This window comes from Hipposideros armiger, unplaced genomic scaffold (assembly GCF_001890085.2).
Source record: "Hipposideros armiger isolate ML-2016 unplaced genomic scaffold, ASM189008v1 scaffold_416, whole genome shotgun sequence".
Lineage (NCBI taxonomy): Eukaryota > Metazoa > Chordata > Mammalia > Chiroptera > Hipposideridae > Hipposideros > Hipposideros armiger.
In genome coordinates, this window is record NW_017731766.1 from 710,013 (window position 1) to 735,136 (window position 25,124).

The following is a 25,124-nucleotide window of genomic DNA, read 5'->3' on the forward strand; positions in this document are numbered from 1 at the left end:
CTCTGTCCACAGTTAGCCGCCACTCCACCTCCCCTGTGGTGGTGATCTGGCAGCTTCTACTGATGATGAAAGGCTTTTCCTTTTGTACAGGAGCTTCAGAGGGCAAGCCAAACATATCTGTGCTAACCATGCTTAATAGGCCTCTAGGCTTGTGACACTGTGATGCTCAGATTTGGTTGGTTTTCATAGCCCTTAGAGATGTCACCCCTTAACTCTGTAAAATGTCAGGTATACAGTGAAATATGAAGTCAAAGCCATGAAGTGGACTTCAGAGCCTCTACTATTGAGGTGTATGTAATGTTACCATATAACTTGAATGGATAATATCATCAGTTGTACAGTGCATTGTAGATTAAATAATAGCATTTGGGAATTTAAAATTGTCTCATTAAGATTCTGGAGACACCTTCAGCGAGGTTTGGAAGTCTTTCCTAAGGCACTTGGGTGCAGAAGTGTCTCTAGCAAACACATGGGGCCCGGGTCCTTCTTCCTGATAGGGTGCAGTCTGGGATACCCTCACATCTGATACCTCTGCCTGTATTGCACCATGCCATTCCAGAAAGACATCAGGAAAACATCTTACTGAATGAATCAAGTATGAGTTTATTAGAAATGTCGCATGGTGGTACCCAGAGCCTGCTGCTTTTGGACCAAGTCCCAAATGACACTTTATTTACCATCGTTTATGGTCAGACTGCTCCAGCCTCTAAGCAAACCATGAGATCAAAGAGGACACCTAAGCATGGGTACCAAAGTCCTTAGAAAATCCATCCTTTGTTACCTTTCCTTCCATATCTTTCATAACTGAAGAATATTAAAAGGTAATAGAAATAAAGCATAGGCTTATTTGGGTTCTTGTTGAGAGCAAATGAATAAGAATTGGGGATTTATAGGCCTTGGGCACGTTTTTACAAAAAAAGAGCTTGAGGAGTCTTAGAACATTTTAAGAGGGGTTCTCATTCCAATCCAAATACCTGTCGTTACTCTCGGTGGGTTTACTGCCAATTTATGTAAAAGAATCCAGTTTGATTTAAAAGGGTTGGAGGAGGGAAGAAAGTCCCTTGCCCTGGTCAATCCATTGACAAGTAGTTATTGACTCTTCACTGTAAACTTAGGATGGTGATATAAAGAATATGCAAGAAGTAAGGTATAATTCCTGCAGAAAAGTTACCTAAAGTTTAGTTGAAGAGAATAGTAATGCAACAGCTTATGTGGCAAGCAGTCTGTAGTTAGGAGTTAAATTTATTTTTTATGATTATAAAGACTCTAAAAGAAAGTAGATCAATAAGGATAAAGAAATTTGGGGAAGCTTCCTGGAGAAAATGTAAAAAATAGGTTATCTCTAGCAATAAAAATCAGCATTCAATTCCACAACCATATGTGTATTGCCCATTACATGCTAGGAACTGCAGTAGGTGTTATTTCTGTTCTTTATTTTATTACTCACACATAAATTAATTGATTATGACTGTCATAACAATGGTTAATTATTACTTAGAGCTCAAAGAGTATCACATACTCTACATACAGGCATGACCTATGGATCTGGTAATGGTGTTGTCCCCATGTTGCAAGTGAAGTAATCAAGGCTTACAGAGGTGAAGTAACATACCTAAGCTCACACAGCTAGTAAGAAGTCAGGATTCCAGCCCAGAACTGGTTAACTTAAAAGCCCTAGCTCCTAACCAAGACACTGCTTCTTTGGCTTCATCTGAAATTACACAGGTGACAATTTCTCAATTAAGAATTTGGGCTGCATTGAAGTCTTTGACTTTCCTCAAAAGTGATATTATAGGAAACTCATTTTGCCAGATTTCACAGTATCTCCAGCTATATGATTAATTTCTCAGGGCCCTAATAACCAGAGTTCATGTGAACTGAAATTTAAAAAAAAAAAAAATCAGAATAACTCATGCGCCCCACCAGTGTTAGGATAGTGGGGACTATGTGCTGTGAAATCCCAAAACAATGGTAATTGTGGCATTCAAAAACTTGAACATTGAAAACCAAAAATGTGAAATAGCTTCCAGCCATTTGTCTTTTAATTGAGACTTCATGACATAAATGATGCTGAAGTCTGTGGTGATAAAAGGTGATGACAGTGGCCTTGGCACAAATCAAGCTAACAATTATATATGGACTCTCTAGATGTGCAAAGGAAGGGAATGAGCATTCATTAAATGCCAGACATTGTTCTAAGAATGTAAAATGTTTTGTATGTCAAGAGTGTGTATGAAAGCAATTATCCTGATGTTAACCACAGTGAATCAATCTTTTCTTCCATCTCCAGAAATGAGATTTTTCTTTATCTTTGTCATTACAGATACCAACGCAAGTTATTCAGAAGGAAAACAATACCATTTCCAGAGTTGGTATTCCTGTGTTTGGTAAGTTTCTGTTCTTAATTATTTCCTTCTATGAGTTTGCATTTTAAAATGATTATAATACGCAATTATTGTTGGTGACTGTTTGGAGTCCCTGACCTTATTCTGCTTAGATAACCCCCTTTTCTTGTGAGTAATACATTCTATGAGGTTAAAAGAGCTGACCTTGCTACAGAGCCTATACTTTACCTGGCGAATCAGAGTGTCCATCCCAGGGGCAACAGTGATTGGTCCAGAAATGAGCACCCAATCCAAAGTGAACCAATCAGAGGCTTTCCTGGGATTTTGGCAAAATAAAATGTGTGGGGAAAGACGTTCTACTGAGGCTTTCAGGCTGAGTCAGTATGTGTGTCTGGAGTTTGCGAAGGCTACCCGGCCCAGCCTGTGGTAAGAGCGCGTCTAAAACACGCAAGGAATATGTTGATGACATTGTTGGAGCACTTGGATCTCTGGAGGCTCCAGTTCTGTGAGCCAATGAATTGCCCTTGTTGCTTAAGTAGTTTGAGTTGGGCGGAAAACAGATGGGTTAGAAATACAGTGATTATAGTGAACTCATTGAAACCATGTGGAGTGGCAGAATTACACAGCATTAGGAGTTATAAAACAGTCTTGACAGTGCCATCGACTTGTGACCTCAAGCAAACTACTTAATCTTCCTTTGCCTGTCTCCTTTATCAGCGTTATGCTAATATAGGATCATATAAAATCCAAGGCCCTATTTCATCTTCTGCTTTTATTCCAAGTTCCATTACTTTAACTTTATTAATTCATAGTTATCTCTCGCTTGGAAGTCATAGCATTGCCCTACACTCTGCTTATTAGCACATCTTGCTAGGGCAAGGCTTATTTCTAGATAAAGATCCCATCTCTCTGTTCCCAGGCCTCACTCCACCTCCATCCCAAGCAGCTACCTTGTAAATGTGTGTTGTTAGATAGACACAGGGCTTGCACAGCAATGTTTTGTATGTTTGGCTCTGGGAAAATCCATCCCTTCCACTCGGAAAATCAACTTGACTACTTGCATTCCATGAATAGAAAATCATGTATAAAAGCCGCCATGTGATGTCTCTTTCTTACTGCCTTTATTTTTTCCTTTATATTCCTTATAGCACTGGGTCCAATGAATGATTTCTGCACAAATACACAATAAAAAATTCTAATTCTTTTGAAAAGGGGACTCACATCTATTACACTCAAACACCAACACGTATGTGCCCGTAGACTCTAAGACTAGAAACTCCACTTTAAACTACAGTGAAATCATAATTTTGCTGAATGTTCTGTTGTACTATTTGTCATTTACCTCTTGAACTAAGTCAAAAGTATTATATATGGAGATCAGCATGTCTTTTGGATTTAATTGTGTACAGATTATTAAACTTGTAGAAACACCTGGGATTCATCCTATTGAGACTCTGCTATGTGACAAGCTGCCCAGGAAGAGTCCCAGTTCTGTGTGTGTTCAAAAATAAACAGTAAGCCTCACACTAAAGCCAAGAGAGTGCTTGAAATTTACAATATATTACTATTATTTATTGGGTACAGACATAACAACACCAGTACTATAGTTAGACGAGTGAGTTCTCCTAGTTGGCTCCTGTTAGAACGACCTGTTAGTAATTGAATTTACTTCCAGTGTACCCAGATATTAACAGATGTGTTTCGTTAGCTGTGATAGCCACCATTTATAAGTTCTGTAAATACTTTTATATCCAGTTTTATATATAATTTATAAGATCCTAGACTACACAATTTATGTGACTTCTATAAAGTTGGAGTTTTGTTTTTTTTTTTCCTCCCAGACTGGTGCCTCCTGAGCACTTAGTTTTCTGGGAACCTCTAGTTAATTTGCTGTGTAAGCAGAGAGAACTTGGAAACCTGTCAGGGAGTTTGACATTTTCTAAAAGTCCTTCCCTAAATCTGATCAATGACACACTTGAATATGCTTACAAAAATGTATGGTTTCCCTTTTGCCAATGATACTTAAGGACAGACCTTTGGATCCTGTTTAGCATAAACCACCAATGTCAGAGCTACAGTGTGTGTGATGACCCAGTGAAAGCAGCACTGGGCTAGGATGTCCCCTACTTCCACTTCTTTGTGCGTGTGCTATTCAGGTGGCCTTCTAATCGATTGCTCTGGCTCCGGTATTTTCTCTTTGACAGTTCATTCTGACAACATTAAAGTTATTTTCCAAAGTGACAGCAGCCCCCCAAATCATCATCCCCATTAAAAACCTCCCATTGACTGCTTGCTGCCTCTAGGATTAATAATGATAATGGTAATAACATTAATAATGATGAGAGCCAGCACTTACTGGATTTACTCTATGCTGGACACTATGCAATGTACTTTACTTACATTTTCTCATTTAATTTTCATAGTAACTCTCCAAAATGGGGATGGTATGGAAACTAAGGCTCACAGAGGTTTGGCAATTTATCCACGATCACATAGGGATAGTATGTGATAGAACCAGGATCCAAACCCACATCTGCCTGACTGAAGTTCATACTCTTATTAACCATGATGCTATTCTGACTCTTCTTCCTAATAAAACCCAGGCTCCTTGGTGTTCATTTCATAAAAGGTCAGCCCTTCATTTGTTTTCATAAGTCTCTTAATACTCTAACACATACCCTCTTCTCTAGCTCAGTTTTCTTTTTATTGTCCTTAAAAAGTCATATTCCCAGGCCGGCTGAGTGGCTCAGTTGGTTAAGAGCTCGCTCAAAGGTTTGACCTCTGAGCAACAGTGGTTCGAGTCCGGCCCGAGCTGAGCTGCCGCTGAGCTGCCAACAGGTGGCAGGATGGCTCAGCTAAAAAAAAAAAAAAGTCATATTCCATCTTTCAATTCTTTAATTTTTCTCATGTCTCCCAATGTTTCCACTTTTGCTTTTGCTTTCCACCTGTATTATGTATTATACCCATTCTCTGCGTCCTCACTCAGTCATTCAATGAACGTGTCATTATTAAGCACCTGCTGGTTGGTTATTATCCTTGTCTTTCATAAACTCACTAACTAATGAGGGCATCAGCTATGGGGCAGGGGGCCCTATCCCATACTAGACATAGCTGGAAAAGGTGACCCCATTCCAGCGCCTAGTGCTCAGAAAGGTATTGGGAAAGAAACAAAGTCCTAATCTCTTTATTAAATCTCATATCTTCAGTGGTGAACAACCTTGTTTCTTTCAGGTAAATTGTAAACTCCTTGAGCAAAAAACAAAGCCCTATGTTTTTTTAGTATTACTTTCACTCATAGCTTGGATATAAGTGTATAGTAACTATCTGGCATGTTCTCACCTAGTAACCATGTGTGTGTAAGATATGTTTTATGTCCTGCATACTTTTTCCAAAGGATTTCTTTGTGGCATGTCTGTATTCAGTAATATGAATGTCTATATCGGCAAGTATATTTCCAAATATACAGGAGGTTATTGTGCTGAAGGCTAAAGAGCAATGGAATAGGAACCAGGAATTTAAGAATAAGATTAAAAGCTGCTGATAGATGTGTGTCACTTGATAATATCCTCTCTGAGGAGAAAAGTGATGATTTCTGCCTTATTGGCTCTATAGAATTATTATGTTAAACCAATTGGCAAGTGACCTGAAAGTTTCTATAAAATATATCCCTTACTAGTGATTCTCAAAGTGCAATTCAAGGAACCCAAGGGGGATGGGGTGGGGCTCCCCATATCAGAGTTCAACTAGAGAAACAAAATCAGTAGGAGATACATATAAGACTTTGATTGCAAGGAATTGGCTTTCATGATTGTAGGGCTGGTGAGGCAAGTGTGTCGCTCTGCATTCAAGGCCTTTCAGTTGATTGAATCCGGCCCATCCAGATTATCTAGGATAATTGCTCCTATTTAAAACCCACAGATTATGGACTCGAATCATACCTGCAAAATACCTTCATGGCAACACCTAGACTAGTGCTTGATTGAACAACTGGGGACTGTAGCCTAGCCAAGTTGACGCATAAACACTAACCATCACAGTCCCCAAACTCTTTCACAGGATACACAAATCCTCCTTTCTCCAACTATGTATGAAACTGGGTTTTTCTTCATAAACTTCAAACAAAACAACCTAGTACAACAGAGTTAGCAAATATGAGAAACCAGCTATCTTCTACTAACCCAAATACTAAAGAGCTTTAGAAAAATTCTCACTGATTTTTTGTTTTGAAAAATATAGTTATTTTCATAAAAATATATTACATATTAACATGTAATAATATATTCTTTTTAAAGAAATGAATAATTATTTAAAAATGTTCTAAGTCTCTAATATAGTACATATAGATGGGTATAACGCACATAAACATAAACTCATTAGGATCCTAAATAATTGTCAAAAGTGTAAAGGAACCCTGATTCCAAAAGGATTGAGAACCACTGTCCTATACAAGTATAATGATTATTTAACCTGACTTTTATCAACATAAGAAACACTTCAGTAGTTATCCTTTATTGGGCATAAATCATTGCAAATGTCTTCTGTTGCACAGCATACAATCTAAACTTGACCTTATTTTATGAATATCAAAGCTATCTAATCTGTTCTTCCTCATGCACTGATTTAAACGAATTATTATTTAAAGAATTGCAAGCTCCTTTTGTGACCTCCCAATGACTTGACCTAGTGCTATAAAATACCTACTTGAATTTTGTCTATAGGTACTTTCAACATCGGTATTCAGTATTTTATTCTGAAACTTTTTTCTGCAGATCTCAGTAAGTTATCCCTGCCAAGTTTCCTTACCTCATGGTCAAAGTATTTCTGCCAGGGATATTTTTACTCATGTTTTATATATCAAAAAGTAGTGAGCTAAAAAAGGTGAGTAGGAAGGGAATTGTGGTGACTTTATATGCCAGTGAGTAATCACTGAATTATTTTTCCCTACTTAGTCACCTTTGGTTAACCAGAAAAACTGGAGGTAAGAAAGTGATGGAAAAGTCAAAATTATGATTAAAAAAAATGGCACCAAAAGATGGTGCAACCATTGACTTGATGAAAATTAATCTAGGCAAGACTGCATGTTATATTACAAAACATGTTATCATTATATAGTGTCACCCTAAAGAATATAGTCAAAGGAGAATAAGTATAATCTTTTAAGACAGAAGTTGCAAACTAAGATTGCACCAGGGACCAGGCAGGTAATATAACCTGCTGAAGCAGTCCAGGTGAGGAATGGGGAAACCAGTGCCCTGTCCAAAGTGGGTGGCCATTATTCAGCAGTAGCCAACTCTTGATTTCTAGGAATGTGTACCCGTGGTTGTCAGTTCTTTGGCTTTTTCCACAAAAAAAGGATTATCATGAAAAGTATCCCAATATTTAAATGCTGCCAACTATTCTAAAATTTAAGTCTGTGCAGGCCAAACAAAATATCTCTGCAGATTATTACCGTGGTTTAACATCGGCTATAGGAGCAGTAAATATCACATAAATTACTTGGTGGCAAAGGACCAAGAGGTTACCATCCACTAAGGTATTCTCTAGTTGCTGTTTTTCAGCTGAGTCTGTCCCCGCCCTTTCAATACCATTTAATATAACGGTTCCTCATCATTATTTTGTTTTCTAAAATTATTTCAGCAATCACATTCATTGGTGGAGGCCACACTGAGATTTCACACTCCTTCAAATTGCCCATCTTCAAAAATTTGCTCATACTTTATGTGAAGAGAGAGCCAAGCTGAGGTTGGGGAAATTTAGACAAAACTCACCAAACTCATCTCATTTGCTCCATGAATCAGTCCTGCAATTATCCTAACTCATCACCTTGGAAGTTCAGAAAGCATCTAAGGCAGGATGTCTCAAACTTAGCACTATTGATATTGGGGGCCAGATAATGCTTAGTGGTGAGAGGATGTCCTGTGCAATGTAAGATGTTTAGCAGCATCCCTGGGCTCTACTCATTAGATGTGAGTTGTACCCCCAACCCAGCCTAACAATCAAAGATATCGCCAGATATTGCCCAAAGCACCAGTGTGTATGTGTTGGGAGGCGTGGGGGGAGAGTCATCCCTTGTTGAGAACCACTGATCTAGGGGTATTCGTGCATACCACCTGGGGGGTCTCACCTCTTCTGGGACTGCTTACACTGTTTTCTTCCTAAGAAGAGTGTGTAAATGAATTCTATTCTATCATGTTTCCAGAGATGCTTGATGCCCTGGACAAGTGCCCATGTCTTTCCTCAGTCCTGAAGGAGCTAGTTTTATGGCTAATCTCTCATGTTACCAACTCCTCATGTTTTTATTTGTTCAACACTTCTTCCAACTCTTGCTCATTAATCCTATACCAGTGTGTGCATCTGGTTAACCAGCTAAAGGGCTTCAAGTTACTTTCCATTCCAAGAACTTAAGACATTATTTGCCTGTTTAGTGAAGATTCATCGACCCTTGCCTTTCTCATGACTAAAATTAAGACAAATAAGCATTGACTTATCAAAATCACCATAAGATTTCCCCCCACAACATTTTCTGTTATATTTCAGCTCATTTGAAGAATTTTATGACCCTGTATTGTTTCTTTTTATGGGAATAATTATGTCAATCTATTAAGGTTATTGGAGAATTAAATGAGTCAGATTATGTAGAGTGCTTAACAGTGCTTGGCATCAAATAAGTGTTCAATAATAGTTCTAACAATTACCACCAGGAAAATTTGTAACAGCTTGTCATAAATAATTGGTCTTAAGTTTATAAAGTTCATCCTGGTAGTATGGTACTGGTGGTGGAAGATGGGGGCAAAAGGCTTTGTCAACAATTTCTTCTTTAATTGGCAAGTCTGGGCAGCAAGAATATTAAAGACGAAACCTGACAAACTGTCTAAAAGACATATATGAAAAGCATGATGCAGTCAATGAGAAATGCAAATACATATGAAATGCTCAGTTCACTTAAGTGTAAGAAAGCTGACTGCTGGAAAGGGGGACTGTATAAAGCTCTGTGACATATGGTCTTCCAACATGATTTATTAGGGAATTCCAGCAGCCAGACAAAAGAAACATGACTTCCCTAGCAAAAACTGAACATATTGGGTTGTCGGGAAAGTCATGATGTATTTTTCTATGTTTTTCAATGCAAAAATGCGTCATGACTTTCCCAATGACCCAATAGTATTTCTTATATATTATTTGCTCTTAGGGTTCTCATTAGCCAGACTGTGGCATTAAATCCAACTTCATGATGCAAATAACTTGCCACATGCCCATTAGTATTTCAAATGTCTAAGCAGCTTAGAAAATGGGCCTATGATTTGAGGACCCCATATCCATTGGTCCGCATGGCAGCCCAAGAGATATTTTAGACCCAAATTGGGTGTGCCTCTCTCTCTGTTGTGGAAGTGGTGAGAGAAAGAGCACTGGTCTTAGAAGTGAGGAAATGTGGTTTATGGTCCCTTCTCTGCCACTAACTTCCTGTGTGGACTTAAGCAGGCATTAATTTCTCCAAGCTTCAGTATCCTCACCCCTGGCACAAGGTAGCTGTGCTAAATGACCTCCACCTTCAGGCACTAACATCCCCTGGCTAACCAAACCTGTGAGTCCAGGTCATGCTTGAGCTGAGAAAGCACAGCGCTCTGAGAAAAGGGAGGACATAGAACAAGCACCCACAAAGCACTCTTCTCTTTAGCACATGGAGAAAGGTGAAATGCCAAGAACCTTTTTAAAAAATTCTAGACAGGCCAAAGTGTTAGGCAAACTTCATGTTCTTAAAAAGTCCTAGCTCATATCTTACAGCTTTTCAGATTGAAGGTGTGGGTGTTTCATCTTTTCTAAAATGTTTTCTATGCCCATGTTTCTTCTTAGTAATCTAATAGGAACCAACAGTACTCATAAGTTCACAATTACCTGAGCAACCAACCAAGATCATATGGATAGGTTTTCATGCATTTAGATATTATATTCATTTCTTTTCACCTCCTTTTATTCCCAGGCTCAGTAATATCCCCCTTTTGCTACTCTCAAAATAGGCTTGTTCTACCTTCTCTTTTATTTACAGACCTGCCAATAATTATCTATCATAGGGCAACTGGCTCATCACATTTTTCTCAATTAATGGAGTTGCAGGTGACTCAGTAAAAAGATTATACATGAAAATTTCCTTTCAGGGTGTGAATCGAAGCTCTCAGTTAGCTCATAAATCATTCTGATTTTCTGTAAGTTTGAAGCTTCCCCATACTGTGTACATATAACACATTGGACCTGCTTACCTTATTTTTGTATAATCGAAGAGTAATCAATAAGGACTATGACTACTGCAAAATGAGACTTCTAAATCTTGGAGGGCTAATAAATCACTAGCACGCATACCAAAGTCACTACAGAGAGTCTGTTCTTTCTTTCTTAAATGCCCTTGAAACCCAACAACTGGATTATATTCCAGGCCCCCCAAAGAGAGCTACAAGGTGATAACTGTCTCACAATTACATCGATTACCAAAGGTGAATGGACAAAGTCATTTCTGTACCATTTGTAGAGAAGGAAATCACTTAAGAACTTTGCTATCGCCAGCTCATTGATTCACAGAAAGTAGAAATGTATGCAAGAACCCTGTCTAACAGTGATCATGCTGTGTAAACGCACAGCCATGCCGAGAACACTGCCTTCACTGTTCTGGGCCCGGGGCCCCCACTCACAGTCGTGCTATTCTTCTCTTTCTCTCGTAGCCCTAGTAAGGCCGCTTATTTTTCCCTTTTCCTTTCCTGGTCACAGTTGTTTCTTTCCAAGCCATCTTCTTCTCTGAGTTTCTAAGGGAGTGTTAGCTTAAGGCCTTGCCTTGACGCCTTCAGATATAATCAGAGAAATGAAAAATGCCCTGGGAAAGAGAAACGATATCTTAGCCAAGCCGTACAAGAGAAATGGTGCCACGTCCAAGCCCTGTTCCCTGTACCTTCTAATGGAGCCCGCTCAAGAGGGACGTCAGCTTTGCTGGGGTAAGTGAAAGCAACCTGGCCCTTCGCATGTACTGGGGAAGTGATCACCTCCTATGATCACTGACTCGGAGATTTTAATCAGGCCCAAGATACAACTACTTTTCTTTATACCACATTTTAAAATTTCATTTGGTTTGCTGGGTGTGAGATCACATTTCGTTTGCAACAGAATGTTGTATTTTTTTTTCCAATTGATTTCATTAGGATAAGGTGATGGCAAATGCTACTTCCCTATGCAATAGAGCTTATAGCCCAAATGTACCTGAATATGTTTTATGACAAATAATACATCCCACATTCATCCAATGTAGCCTGAGGGAGCAGGTGGAAGTAGTGACTTGTTCTCAGAGCAGAAAGAAGAGCTTTGTGGAAGAGAGTGAGATCACAATACAGTTTCCCAATTTCATCTCTAAACTGAAGCTGGCACAGTGTATAATAGTAGTTGTCAACTATAGGTGGGGTGTTTCATTTTCCTTTGAGTTCCGAGGAGAAAATTGATGCTTAAAGAAAAATACGTTTACTCCCTGAATATTAACTGCTCGCTCCAGAAAAAGTCCCTTTCATGCAGATAGGTCCCTGTTGAGCACCTGTATTACAATCCAGCTGTGGCACATTTTTAAAGCTGGGGCAAAGCATCTCCAACCACAAGGTTAAAACTCTTTGTTTTTGTTTTTAATCCCTGAGCAGCTAGTTGTTTAGCCTGCAAGAGTTCATGTAGCTGGTGGAACTTATTTGTCCTTTGAATTTGCTGTATAATTTTGGTTCAGGTAGCCAGAGGGGAATTGAAAATTCTGGGGAAGAACTTGACCTCCAATAGTTGACCTGGGGCCCTGCACCTTTCTTATTCTACAGTCCTTTCTCTTTTTCCAGATCTTGCAAACATACAGTCAAGAGTGCTAGGAGTGTTGTTATTGCATTAGCAGATGCACTATTACATGAGGCCATTAATCAGGCAAATCACAGATGTTTCCTTCTGAGATATTACTATAATTACTCCTAATAATACCTACAGACTTTGTCATTTCATTGCCATTGATGGCTCTTTAAAAATATATCAGATAATTTGTTTCTTGAATTCTAGCTATATGGATTTAAGTTGTATGTGTGCCTTGGAGGGTTCAGAATCTATGTTCCAGTTGTCCCCATGTATTTCCCAAAGAATGGAGCAGAGCCTCACATATGGATAGATGAAAAGGCGCCTGAGAGACTCAAGGTTGAAACCCACATGCTGAGTTTGCAATCAAACCATATTCTCCTTATGCTAAAACATGGAAGTTACCGTTTTGAGGCATATGGTGCTAATAAATCCATTTGAAGGAATCTGCTGTTCTCAAAGGTAGAGCTTGGAAAGGAGCTTAGTCTAGCTGCCTGATTCACAGAGGGTGAAACTTGGACCCAGAGAAAAGAAGTCTGAGTTACTGAGAAAAGAGCGACCAGAATCCCAGGCTCATGGGTATCAATCCAGAGGTGGTTCTTCTACTGCGCTCTTTTCCAAATGGCCCTTGTCATATCTGAAGGGAATCAAAATCTCCTTCACTCAAGAGGAAACTGAAACAGGTTGGATTTCTGATACTGATCCTACCCACTTACCCACTCTCATAAAAACAAAAATTTGACAAGAACTTCTTAAATCCTGGTTTAAACCCAGGGAGCTCTGTCTTCATTGCTGATTAAATATCACTATCTTCTCCTTTTTCAGTGACATTGTTTCAAAATTTGCTTAACAATTCAAGCACCTGGAGCCCTTTCTCCTCCTCTTTTAGTTCTCTGTGAAATACAGTTTATTAAGCGATTGAGTAAGAAGGTAGTAGCAATAGCAGTGGTGTGGCTTCACAGAAAAAAAAAAAAGGGCATTGGGATTGAACTTGAATTTGAATCCCTGTTTTACTTCTTAGTAATTGTGTAACATTAGACAAGTTACTTAGCTTCTCAGATCCTCACATGGAGAATGTATGTGTAATCACCTAGTACAATGCAATGACTGACTCACAGAAGGCGTAATAATTATTAGCTATTACTATTAATTGGATGGAACCAGATGGGAGAAAATGTTCACTGTCATAGCATTTTTTTAATGTTCTATAATGTCTTGATGTCTGGAGGGAAAAAAGAGAATCTCATTTTCTGCTTTTGGTGTGAATGATCCCGGGCTGCTGCTGCCAATGCAGGGAGCCTTACAGATAGTTTGCAACCTGCAAATAGTCTGTGTTATTTTGGGAGGAAGTACTTAATTCTCCTAGCCGAGGCTGTTGCATCAACCTAGGTGTGGTGTTGTATCAATTTGAACTCACCAGGTTGAAGAAACAACACAGGAGCCCAGAAGAATACGCTGAGTGTTTCTTTGCCTCATCTGCCTGATTACATAAAAACCCCAGGTCCCTGCAATCACTCGCACGCTTGATAGTAAAGTTTTCACACACATGACACCATATGTTCTCTACCCTCTCCTCCCCAAGTACAATCCAGAGTGGCAGCTCTCAAAATGTGGTTCCTGGGCGGCATCAGCATTACTCAGGAACTTGTCAGAACTGCAAATTCTCAGGCCCCACTCCCAACATGCTGAGGCAAGAACTCAGGACGACCCAAAAATGTGGTTTTTCACAAACCTCCAGATGGTTCTGAAGCTCGAAGTTAGAGAACCATGAGCTGGAGAGTGTCTAGATGTTTCATGTACTGCAGTGTTTCTCAAAGTGAGGAGTGCGTAGCAGGACAATGCTCAAAATGATCTGAGCATAGAATAGACTACTGTAGGTAACACTGATGTGGCGTCAAATATTATAATAGCTGAATCACGCAGTGAAAACTTTCCCTCTCTCCTTTTAATCCTTAAGTCTCAGTTTGATGTTAATAGGGCTTTAATGCCTCTCTATATATTGCTAATCTTTTTCGGAAAAAAAAAAAAAGAACAGGATGCAAATTCAGTGTCTTTAGGGAGCAGCAGAGTCTGTCTAGCTAGAATTGAGTGATATTTTTATTTCTTTGCATTTACTTTTATGAATACCTTCAATTTATGGCACATGATTTTCTTTTTTAGATTTAAGTGGTAATAAAACATTTCCTTTATAAATGTTTACATTAGTCAATTTAAAGAAAAGTTTAAGAAAATGGTAATATGATTGGTATGTGGCTATAGCAAAAGCCAGTGACGTGGGGTGAGTGCTCGCAGAGAAACGTGGCATGCTAGAGAGAGTCCAGTGAGTCCAGTGTTTTCATTCCATCTGTGTTGTTTATTAGCCACACTACTTTTCTTAGCCTCAATTTTCTCATCTTGCAAATGAGACTGATGATACCAACATCACAGAAATAGTATGAGAACTTACATATGAAAAATGCTTGCTGCAATCCTCAGTATGGTAGGTACATGCTACGTTCTTATTTCTGAAGCTTTACTTGGAAGCCACGTTACTGTGTAGCTTTCTGAGTACTATTTTTGTCTGTGTTTCAGAGCCCTCATTTGTAAGCCAACAATAAAGAAAACGAAATGATCTCAAAGGGCCCTTCTAGCTCTTCTTAACCAATATGTATCTATACACATACATTGTGTGTATAACATACATATACCACATATATAATCAATTCTGTATTCTCCGTCTTTATTTAAGCATGGTGTAGGCATAAGAAGCTGTTATTTCCCAGACCTAAACCTTGAGTGTTTGAGAATAATGTTGAAAGTGGGTGAGCTCTCTTGGAAAATAACAAGTCAGCTCATGAGGAATGTGTGAGCTGATGTACATTTCAGAGCTCAAAGGTAATTTTATTGTATTTTATTATTATCTGTCAAACTTAAAGCAATACTGGGACTAGAAAATAGACTGTCATGTAGGTTTCTGAGGACAATGGTTTCCATGAGTTTGTGTAAATATATTCAGAGAGACTTGTTTCTACTTAATAACCTGCCTTTTTTCCTTCTGAATTGCTGATGCATTCGCTTATAGCATTTGAAAAGCAGCTTGTCCTTCGCTGTCAAGTGAACTTGATAGAATCATAGAAGATGCTGAAAAATTCAATCAGATCTTGTTGCTTCTCAAGGGGATTTCTTGACTACTCATTCTCTTTAAGGAGAAAAAGAGAAGACGGTTTTTCTTTGGTCTTGTACAAAACGCTGACCAAGTTGAACAGCTCAGGTTCTAGTTAGCCGGTGCTATGTTGAGCTTTCTCTTCTCAGTATTCCAGGGCCATCCTGCTGGACTCTGGGGGCCCTTTTGAAGGTGAAAGCGATACCTAAGGGGTTACCACAAGATTGCACTGTTCTGACATCAGAGGTGGTAACCATCAACTTGTTTATTGCTCGTAGCATTCTTAACGATCAGGAGACTTACAAATCAAGAAAAAAATGGTGAAATCAGTTTCTCTCAATCAGATATAAAATAGATTGCCCTGTCCTTTATGTAACCATTGAAGCATCCCAGAAACTCGATACTCTCACATATCGGCGATTCTGATGAAACACCCTAGTGGGGCTGTTTGACTCAATTTAGCTGTCACTTAATTGGAAATTAGTACTATGTAAGGTGCAAAGCATGTGCTTGAAGTCAGATGGACAAGGGTTCAAGTTACTGACTTACTATCTCTTTAAACTCCAGTCTCCTCATCTATAAACTGAGGCTAAAATAGTTCTACTTCACAAGATTGTTCTGAGAATTAATTAAGAGATGATGTTGAAAATAGCCAGAACAGCTCATAGTTACTGGGCACTCACTGCCTCAAGGGTGCAACTCCAGTGGCTAGGATCATTTGAGCCTCAGTAAATCCCTGAGGTCGGTACTACCTTTAGCTTCAGATTATGGATGTGGGAACAGACCCTAGAGGGAACTTAATTAACTTGCCAAACACTATGTGGTCTGGCTCCAGATGCCTCATCTTTTGAGGCTTAAAAGCACTTGACATTGTTCTCAGCATTTCATATGACTTGAACCATGTGAAATGACAGATAGTTGGCCATTTTCACCTACATAAATAGCAATTTCATTTGGTTCCGCCTAATAAGCACTGACTATGGATTAATAGTAGCTCTAATTGCTACTGCTAATAATAGTAGCAATAATAATGTTGATGTTTATCTTTGAAGCTCCTCAGTATAAGTAATGCAGGTGGCATGATAAAGACCAGTAGCTTGGCGATCAGGAATTGAGTGGTCCCAGTGTCCTCATATTAAAATAATGGGGTTGGCCTTTTTCAGTTCTATAGTCAAAAGCAGAGCTTTGAAAACTATCTTTGGAGAAGGAGCAGTTTTCTGTCCAGTTCATCTTGGACCGATAACTAGTTATACCATGAATAACTAGTGCATAGTTCATGTCATACACAAGTCAAGTTTACTGATCATGTCCTTGGGTATCATAGTAAGGTCAAACCAGGGTACCTATTTCTAAACACATATTCTCTATTTCTGTATTGCTGTAAAAAGGAGTTCATGCACTGGCACTAGTTCAAGAACTATACTTTGAGTCACATTGGAACCGTATGATATAAATAAGTAAATTCTTAAAGGAAAGTGTGCATGTGCGTGTGCGTGTGTGTGTGCGCGCGCGCACGCATGCGCGTGCACTCGAGTGTTCACACATCCTTCCCTTTAAAAATGTATTCTTTGGAGATTAGAAATGAATATCATAAAAAAGTAAGGAATTTTAAATAGGAAGGCCACTGATGTGTGATGCAAACAATATTATTCAGGGCATTAGAATAAGATAGAGAAAAGATATCAGTGTGTACCAGAGCCTGTTAATACTTTTATTTTTAAAATTATTTGCTTTATTTAAATCATAGCTAACTACCTTCCATGTTGTCATGTTTGAAACACTAGAGAAATTGAGATTAATGAGACATGGCCCTTATGCTCCAGAAACTCACAATCAAACCAAAGATGCCAGCATATAAGTACATATTTGTAGAATAGTAGATAATGTTCTGAAGGAAGACAAAGGAAGAAGTATTTAATTTGGTTTGGGTATCAGAAGGGGCTTCACCCCTGAGGTGTAATTTCTTATATTTTGTTGTTCAGAATGGTTTTTCTTTATTTAAAAAAAAAAGTATTCATATATAACTTACACACACACAATGGACTAATCTTGACTATACAACTTGATGAATTATAACAAAGTGAACATGCCCATGTAGTCACTTGGTCAAGAAGTCACCACTTGATTAAAAAAATATGTATAATATTACCAGCTTTCCAGAAGATCCTGATGTGCCCCTTCCCAACCATGACCCTCTCTCTCTTCCCAAATGTAACCACAGTCCTGATTACTAACACCAACTATTAAACTTGCCTGTTTCTAAAATCTTATTTGAATGGAATCACACAAATATATTCCCTTGTGTCTCGGTTTTTTTTGTTCAATGTGATCTCAACAATTATGGTTTCCAAACTGTGTGCCACAGCATCAGGGCACTGTAGGATATTTAAAAATTTAAAAGAAACATAATAATACTCAACATCCTTCGGACACTGAACAAAGTAAGAGTTCATGGTAGTTCAGGTTCAATGTTAGATTGAACTGCATTCCTTTGCATGCTGTCATATCTTTGCAAACATTCAACAGTCACTGTGAAAGCAAGTACATGCAAAAAAAAAAATCAATGTGGAGTAAAAAATGAGGGTCCCAGTATTCAATCTGATCCCATTTGATCTTGGTGTATGGTCCATTTAATGTGCTCTAGAATTTAGTTTGCTAGTATTTTTTGAAGATTTTTGCACAGTAGTCATCAAGGATATTGGCCTGTAATTTTTTTTCTTGGCAGTGCCCTTGCTTGGTTTGGAATGAGGGCAATGTTGGCTTCATAAAAGGAGTTTGAAAGGGTTCCCTTCTGTTCTATTTTTTGGAGGGTTTTGAGAAGGATTGGTATTGATTCTTGTTTAAACTTTTGGTAGAGTTCTGCAGTGAAGCCATATGGTGCTGGATTTTTGTTTGTTGGTAGGTGTTTTATTGCTGATTCCATTTCCTTACTTATACTCAGTCTGTTTAGATTATGTATTTTTTCATGACTCAATCTTGGGACATTGGTGTTTTCAGAAATTTACCCATTTCTTCTTGATTGTCCAATTTGTTGGTATATAATTGTTCATGGTAGTTTATCGTTTGTATTCATGGGGCTTCAGTTGTAATGTCTTCTCTTTCATTTATAATTTTATTTATTTAAATCCTCTCACTTTTTTCATAAGAGTATACCTAAAGGTATGGCTATTTTATTTATCTTTTCAAAAAACCAGCTCTTATTTTTATCTTTTCAATTACTGTTTCATTTTTTACTACTCTGATCTTTATTTCTTTCTTTGCCTAGTTCCTTGAGGTATAAAGTTATTTATTTGAAATTTTTCTTTTTTCATAGTGTAGGTGTTTATCACTATAAACTGCCTGCTGTTGCAGCATCCCATAAATTCGTATGTTTTATTTCCATTTTTATTTTTCTGAATCTATTTTTGATTTCTCTTGATTTCTTTTTTTCACCCGTTTTTGTTGTTTAAGAGCATGTTGTTTAATTTCCACATATTTGTGATTTTTCCAGTTTTCTTCTTCTAATTGATTTCTACTTTCATACCATTGTGGTCAGAAAAGATGCTTAATATGGTTTCAGTCTTCTTAACTTATTCAGGCTTGTTTTGTGGCCTAATACATGATGTGCCCTGGAGAATGTTCCACATACACTCGAGAAGAATTGTATGCTGCTGCTGTTGAACAGAATGTTCTATAAATGTCTGCTAAATCCATCTGCTATAATGTATGGTGGTTTAAGGACATCTTTTCCTGATTGACTTTTCTATCTAGATAATCTATCCATTGTTGAATGTGGGTTATTGAAATCCTCTGTTATTATTGTATTGCTATTTTTTCCTTTAGGTCTGTTAATCTTTACTTTACATATTTGGGTGCACCTGTGTGGGTGCATAAATATTTACAAATGTTATATACTGTTGTTGGATTGACCCCTTTATTATTTTTTTAATGATTCTCTTTGTCACTTATAGTCTTTAGATGAAAGTCTATTTTGTTTGATAGAAGTACAGATGTTCCTACTTTCTTTTGGTTTCCATTTTCATTCGATATCTTTTTCCATTTCTTCACTTTCAATCTGTTTATATCCTTAAAACTGAAGTAAGTCTCTTGTAGGCAGCATATAGATGGGTTTCATTCTTGTCATCTATTCAGCCACTCTGTCTTTTGCTTGGAGAATTTAGCCCATTTACATTATAAATAGAGACTTATTATTGCCATTTTGCTAATTGTTTTATGATGTTTTTGTAATTACTTTGTTCCTTTCTTTGTCTCCATCTTCGTGGCTTGGATGATTTTCTTTAACTATGCTTAGATTTCTTTCTCTTTATTTTGTGTATCAACTATAAGTTTTGCTACATGGTTACCATGAGGCTTACTTAAAACATCTTATATTAGAACAGTCTATTTTAAACTTATCAGTTGTTATCACAACTTAACTTCAGATGTTTGCTAAAGCTCTACAATTTTACTCTTCTGCCATGTTATATGTTTTTGATATCACAGTATACATCTTTTGTGTACCCATTAACAAAATTTTGCATACCCATTAACAAATTATTGTAGTTATGGTTATTTTTAATATTTTTGTCTTTTAACCTTTGGTTTTTATAGCTAGTTGTTTTGGAAGCCCATTCTCAGATGGGAATCTTAAACGTCGGGATGCTAGATGTGGGATCCAAGCCTCTCACTCCTCAGGGAGAAGCTGAGAGTTTAGCATTCCCTCACAATTGTTTGGTGCTATATCAGGGGTCAGGTTTATGGCAATAGTGTGTGTCAGTCATTCTTACCCATGTTGATGCAGGTGATAGGGATATTTTCTCTTCTGCCTGATGTGTAGGAGTTACTCATCTAGTTTCTAGATTTATTTCAGAAGGAATTACTCTATGTGTAGCTATAGATTTGGTGTGTCCATGACAGGAGGTGAGCAAGGATCTGCTGGCCTCATAAAATAAGTTGGGAACTATTTCCTATTTTTGGAACAATTTATATAAGATCAGTCTTATTTATTCCTTCTATATTCAAAGAAATCAACATGAAGTCATATGGTTCCTGAATTTTCATATTAGAATGTTTTAAATAATGAATTCAATTGTTTTAAGAAGTATAGGGCTATACATATTTTCTGTTTCTTTTTAGATCATTTGGTAGATTTTATTTTTATAGGAATGTGTCCATATAACCGGAATTTTTAATTTTATTGATGCAAAGTTGCTCATAATATCTTCCATTGGTTATTTTTTTGTCAGCTGAATCTTTAATAACATTCCTCTAATTCCCTTCATGTTATTGATTATTTGTTTCTTTTTTTTTATTATTAGCCTTTTCATGGGGGTCATCAGTTTTGTTAGTTTATTCTAAGTGACAGCTTCGGGATTTTAAATTTTCTATCTACAGCACATTTTTCTTAAAATTTCACTAGCTTTTTTCCATTTTCATTGTTTGGGTTTCATTTGCTTTTTTCCCCCACCTTATCTCCTTGAGAAAAATACTTAAATAATTGATTTTTAGCCTTTCTCTTTTCTAGTTTATACATTCAAGGCCATAATTTCTTTTTTTTAGATTTTTTTATTGGGGAGTTGGGGGGATGGGAACAGTGCTGGGGAATTGGGGGAAGGCGAACAGACAAGTTGCTGTCGTTTTGTTCTTCAGTCTAGTTGTGGAGGACGTTGCTTCACTGGCCCAAGTTGGCACCATCATTGTGCTCTTCCCAGGTGAGACACATCAGTTGCCGGCTTCTGGACGGCCGCTCACTGCAGCAGCTGGCCACTCACACTGGCTGCTGGCTACACACGGTAGCCCATGGCAACCCACTGCCACAGGGGCTGCAGCCTACGCTGTCACCGGTGACTCACAGCATCTTAGCTGTGGAGGGCAGTGTCACTGGCCCTCATATGTGGGATCCAAACCGGGGCCCTCTGGCATCCCAAGCGAGTTCTTAACCATCGAGCCACTCGGCTGGCCCGAGTTCTTTTTTTAAAACTTGCTTTCAATTTTAAGTTGCCCTCCTTCCCATCTTGTTAATTTAATTTTAGTTTCGAATATATAGAACAGTCACATACTTCCAAAAATCAGAACTATGCAAAAGCATGTAATCAGAAAAGTGGCACTGCCTCCTGTATTTATTCCACCTCATTCTACTTACCCCTTGTAGGTAACCAACATTATTGTTTCCTGACTTAATTTTCCTGGTTTTTTTTTTAAGACAAGTATATGTGCATATGTTCTCGTATTTTCTCTTCTTTGATTTACACAAGGTGAAATGTAAGCTCTTCTGCAATTTGTCTGTTTCATTTAACAGTATCTCCCAGAGGTGACTCCACATCAGCTACAGATCTTCCTCATTCTTTGTTTAAAACTCTGTTAAATGTATGAGCCATAGTTTATTCAATCAATTTATGGTTAGACATTTAACTAGCTTCCTAAAAATAGTACTGCAATAAGTAGCTTTGTCCATATGTATTTTAATGCCACTGAGGATGTACCTTCAGAATAAATTCCTAAAAATCGGATTGCTAGGTTGAAAGATAGATGTATATGTGGTTTATTAGCTTGTGCCAAGTTACCCTGTAAGGAGTTTGCATTCTTACCATTTTGCATGCCTACCAGCAATGTATGAGAGTGCCTGTTGTTTCACAGCCAAGGGAACAAAGTGCATTGTCAAGCTTTTGGATTTTTGCCAATCAGATGAGTGAGATATAGAATTCCAGTGAGTTATAATTTACACTTTTCTTAATATGACTGAAGTTGAATATGTATTTGTATGTTCAATCATGTTTATATCTTTCGATAACTTGCCACTTCATGTCTTTTATCTATTTTTATAGGGTTATTAATATTATTTTTTCTTCAAGTGTTAAAGGTTTTGTTTTGTTGTTTTTTTAAAAGATTTTTTTTTTTAATTGGGGAATTGGGGGAAGGGAAACAGACAAGTTGCTGTCGTTTTGCTCTTCAGTCTAGTTGTGGAGGACGTTGCCTCACTGGCCCAAGTGGGCACCATCATTGCACTCTTCTGGGTGAGGCAGATCAGTCACTGGCTTCTGGATGGCCGCTCACTGCGGCTGCAGGCCGCTCACGCTGGCTGCTAGCTATATACGGTAGCCCATGGCAACCCACTGCCACAGGGGCTGCAGCCCACGCCGTCGCCGGCAACTCACGGCAGCCCAGCTCCAGGTTGAGCTGTTGTTCAACATCTTAGCTGTGGAGGGCAGTGTCACTGGCCCTCATATGTGGGATCCAAATCGGAGCTCTCTGGTGTCCCAAACGAGTTCTTAACCATCGCGCCAGTGGGCCGGCCCTTGTTTTGTTTTTGTTTATTAGGGATGTTGGCCCTTTTTCTGTGATACACACTGCAAACACTTTCTCTTTGTCATTTGTATTTTTACTTTGTTTATGATGATTTTACCATATATAGTCAATTTATCAATCCTTTATCACATCTGGAAATTCTAGTCACAGTTACAAACATTTCCCTAAATCCAGATTATAGAGGAATTCACCTATATTTTCTTCCAGTACTGCTAAATTTTTTTTACACTTATATTTCTGACCCATTTAGTTCCTTTTTTGTATGACATGAAGAATGGATCTATTTTATTTCATTTATAAAAAAGTGGTTATCCAGTTGTCCCAACATCATTTATTGAAAAGATTATCTTTCCCCAGTGATTTAAGATATCACATGTATAATATATTTCTATAGATTTACATTCCTTCGTCATTCTATCTCATCATGAGCCAATACTACACTGTTTTAATTAGCCAGAAAACTAGACCCCCACTCCCCAAATATCCCACTTCCTATTCACTCTTTTCCTATCTTTTCTTGTGTTTTTCTCTTTTTTTCTTTATTAGATTTTTGTGAGGCATAATTGATAAACAAAATTATATATTTGAACTATAATGATGGCAACATGATGACTTAATATTTACATATGTATTTTTTCATATAAACTTTTGTCTCACTATATCTAGTTTGATAATACAACTTGTCAATATTTTCATTGGGTAACATTGAATTTATAAGTTAACATTGAAAAATGAGTTCCTGATTATGTTGAGGCATCCTAAACAAAAAAAAGGGTCATCTTTCAACTCCTTAAATATACTTTTGTGTCTTTCAGGAGTATTTCTACTTTTCTTCATATACACTTTTATCACTTCCTATGTTATGTTTGTTCCTCAGTATTTTGTCTTTTTGTTGCTATTATAAATAACATTTCCTCATTTATTACATCTTCTAACTAGATATTATTTGTGTACATGAGAGCTACTGCATTTTGTTATATTTTCATTTTGAACTATGGTTTTTAGCATCATAAAATTCCTTGGACTCATTTTATGCTTTTGGCTTGAATTCTGTGTTGTCTGCGATAAGGATTTCAATTCCTGCTTTCTTACTGTTTGCATTTTCCTGGTGTATTGCTTTATTTTCAAACTTTTAGAATCACTCAAATGTAGATATGTCCCATATATAACATAGAGTTTGGGTTTTCATTAATGTGTCTACTTGAGAGTCATTTTATTTTAATAGATGAGTTAAGCCCATTCATTCATGTTTACTGATATGACTGGTAGGTTTGGTGTAATGCCATCATTTTATGCTGTAATTTCTGTGATCATATTTACTACACTTCCTTCTCTATTGGATATGTCCTCTTTGCTTTTTTTTCCCTTTGACTATTTATGAAGATTTGTGCTTCTGCCATAGTGTTTAGCTTTATATTAATAGTATCCTTGATTCCCTTTTGTCTTACTTAAACTTTCAATATCTCAAAACTTTCAGTGACTCCCCTATCTCAGAATAAATCCAATATCCTTACTATGGCTCATGAGGTCTTCCACAACCTGTGTTCTATTTCTCTGAAGTTTTTTCCCTGTGACTCTGTACTCACTAAACTCCAGCAACATGACTTTCTTGGTGTTCATCAAACATGTTCCCATCTCAAGACCTTTGCAGTTGGGTTTTCTCTCTCTTAATACCTTTATGACAAATGTTTACACTGTTCACTCCTTTACTTCATTCAGGTCTGGGCTTAACTTTTGTCTCATCTTCAAAAATGTCTCTGAGCCCCATATTTAAAAAATCAGCACTACATCAGTCCCTGGCTCCATTCTACATTATTTCTCTTCAAATCATGTGCCACCACTTGCCATTATTAATACAAGTCACAAGTAGATCCTGAAAGCCAAAGAAAATATTTGAATGATTCCTTCAACCAAAGAACATCATCTTTTCCATCTTTTGTTGTTTTGGAGGGTTTTTTTGTATCATTAAAATGCTGTCTAGCTGAAATTCTAAAACTTGAAAATGCGAGTCGAGTATGTTGAGGCTCTCAAATACAGAACAGAACTGCAAAAGTATTTGGCACTGAAGATGCAAATAGCTGACCCTGCCTGAGAGCCAGATGACAGCCCTGTCTGTTGAAGTTTTTCTTTAGGCTATCTCCACATCACAATTTGGAAGTTTCACATCTTAATTTGATGGTATATGTAGGCCTGTTTTCTTACATCCCCTGTACCATTTTAATAGGTATCCAGAATAAGGGTCCATTCTGAACCCATGAGTAAAACTGTACAATGTGAAAATCCCTCGAATGGAAGTCTAGCACCAGCTGTCCATTGCAGTTTTCCAACTTCATGCTACATAAAGCAGAGGAGAGAGGCATCATGAATTGATGAGGTATAGCATAGTAACCTGGGGCTTCAGATTGTGTCCAGATGAGAAGGCAGTTGGAATGGGCTTCTAAGTACAAGCATAATCTTGTAATTCTGGCAAACGTTTGTGAGTGAGAGATAGCCCAATCCCA

General features: G+C 37.7%; 1 protein-coding gene across 1 annotated transcript in view; it reads left to right on the forward strand.

The window, feature by feature from the left end:
• The window catches only part of ATP10B (ATPase phospholipid transporting 10B (putative)), a 260,075-nt gene that overhangs the window by 48,195 nt on the left and 186,756 nt on the right, over positions 1–25,124 (forward strand). Inside the window, exon 2 of the mRNA XM_019664097.1 lies at positions 2,324–2,387. The gene's annotated coding sequence lies outside the window, so the exon portion shown is untranslated. The remainder of the gene's footprint in view (positions 1–2,323; positions 2,388–25,124) is intronic.